Source organism: Sinocyclocheilus rhinocerous, unplaced genomic scaffold (assembly GCF_001515625.1).
Source record: "Sinocyclocheilus rhinocerous isolate Xijiao unplaced genomic scaffold, SAMN03320098_v1.1 scaffold2382, whole genome shotgun sequence".
Lineage (NCBI taxonomy): Eukaryota > Metazoa > Chordata > Actinopteri > Cypriniformes > Cyprinidae > Sinocyclocheilus > Sinocyclocheilus rhinocerous.
In genome coordinates, this window is record NW_015662928.1 from 85,851 (window position 1) to 88,819 (window position 2,969).

Here is a 2,969-nt window from a genome sequence, read left to right on the forward strand (position 1 = left end):
GGGGGTGTGTTAGAACGAGCCGTTTTAGGTAGGTGTGGCTGACTCTTAACTTTTATAAAGAATATCTCTTTGGATTTGAGACTTTAGTCTTTGCAACTTTACAGATCTTCTTTATGCACCAAGAGCTTGTAACACTCCAAAGAGAAAGGAAAAATTGAAATCGCATCATATGTCCCCTTTAAAACCTATTGATTTGTTCAGTGTTTTGCTGTGTAAAACTATGTATAATGAGATTGAATGGTCAATATTCACTGTTCCTAAATCCTAAACAAAATACATTTCTGGTTTGCTGTTCTTTATAAGAAAAGAAAAAACAGTAAAAGAGGATTAGAATGCTTCCATTCTGCTTCAGTTTATTTCTTTATCAGTTGCTGGACTTCAAAGGCACACTTCAATAGGATGGAGGAGAAGTGCAGCTAGAGAACAGACACAATGAATGGAGGCAGAGGCAATTTGTGATTAGCATAACCAAAGGCTACATCAAACAACTGGTTCTACTCAAACAGAGGCAAGTCAGATGAGATCAAAATCTGGGTTTGAGGGGTCTACCATTTGTTGTAGCTTAAACATTAGTGTGTTATGACTAGTAGACTAAATTACAGTGCTTTTTAACAAGTAAATGTGATATGGTGAATTTACATTGAAGTTGAGATCTCAAACCAAGTAGTATCTGCAGACAAATAGGCCTACTGCTAGACCTTTTTTTCAGAACTAGAAAAACTAGTATAGTTCATCACTTGAACATGTTCCACTGATTTTTGACAACCAGAAAGTTAACACTTATTTATGTTCTTCTTTAAATTTGATGTATTTCTCTTAAAAAAATGTCACCTGGTTTTGTATTTTGTTATCTACTGCAGTGTCAATAGCATTCATATGATTTTAAATGTCTAAAATGGTACTGTTTGGGCCATTGTAGCTTTCTAATTGAACTTCCCTTGAATGCAAACAAATGCTTCCTCATCAAGAATATTTAAAGGGTTAGTCCAACCAAAAATGAAAATTCTCATTTACTCACCTTCATGTCATTGCAAACCTATTAGACTTTCACTCATCTCCAAAACACAAATGAATATATTATTAATGAAACATGAAAATGTTTTGTTCCTTCATTCCACCAAAACTTTGATGCTTCAAAAAGTTCATAAAGACATCATAAAATTAATCTATGTGAATTTAGAGGTTTAATCCAGTCTTCTGAAGAGACACGATTGCTTCATATGATGAATAGATTTGATTGAGGCTTTTATTCGTATAAAAACACAGATCAACCATACTTGCTTGATCCGCAAGAATGAAACTCATTGGTTCTTGCAGAGACTTGAACATGCTTATGTGACACGCGAGAAAAAACCTTTTGAATTTTTTGCACGCCAAGCAAGTATGTTTGTGTTTCTGATGTGCTCTATAAATATGTCTAAATAAAAAATTAAAAGAGCCTAAATTAAATCTGTTCATAATAAAGTGATTGTGTCTCTTCAGTAGACTTGGATTAAATATGTATTTTTCTAACAAGCTCTATTAACTTTTTGGGGTTGGGGTTGAGTAAATGTTGACATTATTATTTTTTTTGTGTGTGTAGGGGGGGGGAAATAACCCTTTAGGACAAACAAACTGACAGCAAGCTTCCTATTAAAAGTGTTTACACTCTCTCAGAGGGGCCACCCCACCTTATTGCCATTAGATCACATTACTGAAGTCACTCACAATGGCTCTGTTTGAGAAACAGGCCTGATGTTTCTCCTCACCATACTGTGCTACAGCTTGGAGGGAATTCATGGGCGACATTTAGTAGAAAACACAGACTGATGTATGTAAATGATTCATTGGTGTAGTGTGGCATGGATTTTGATTATATATAAATTAGTTTAGATGAAAGCCAGGTCAGCTGAAGGGTTTTAGGAGGCTCTTGTGAGAGAGGGTGTGTTGGTGCATATTGCGTTTGGGTGTGAGTGCGCATGCTTAAACAAATATGTGTGCAAGGCAACACAAGCTCTCACATATTAACACACACTCACATTCATACAATGCACCCATCCCTTAGTGCTCTCTCGGACAGAGGAAGCTATTGTACAGCCTGGTACATGGTTACCGAGACAAGACTGCCAAGGCGGCTCTGTGGTGCTGCTCTCTCTCCTTTCTTTTACCCTTCCATTCACTCTTTCTCAACAGCAACCAGACACCAGGGCTCTCTGTGCCTTCCATTAGTAGAAACAGCCTTCTGACTGGTGCTCATTCACTGGCTTTACTGGCACAAGGCCTATTTTTCCTTAAATGGGATGTGGTCATAGCTGCACAGATTGGGTCAACGCACAAAGTACACTCTCACACTGAACACATATCTCTAAAACAGAGTTTCACACTAGTGGCTAGACTATATTCATTGAGCTCAGTGGAAAATAAAGTCTAAGACACAGAACAGACTTGCCACTGAAATGTGCCACCTTTATACCATAACCAAGATATTTAAATAAGTAAAGTTTTTATTTTTAATTATTTCGTTATTACATCATTATTTTTGTTTTTAACATTTTAGAATAAAAAGTACTTCTCTCTCTTTTTTTTTTTAAATATCATGAATAATTAATGAATAAATATAAGTTGCACCTCCACATGACATTTCATAAAGCGCAGCGCCGTTGACGCGCCCAGACGCGACGCTTTGAATTTGCGCATATAGTGAAGGACATCGCGTCGGGAGCTGACTATCAAAATAGCTACAAAAGTAAAAGCAGATAAGTTTGTATTCAAAGTTAAAAAGCAAACACACTAGAATTTTCTTTTAATGTTTCAAATAAAGGATCTCAGATGTGTGTATCTTCTAAATTCTGCTGATGATTCTACATTACTGCTCTAACATAACACTTATAATTTCAGTTTCAACTAACGAAAAATAACTTTTTTTCTGCTTAGTAGTCTTTCGCTTCCACTTGATCTGTGTGTGTGTGTGTGTGTGTATGTGTATATCA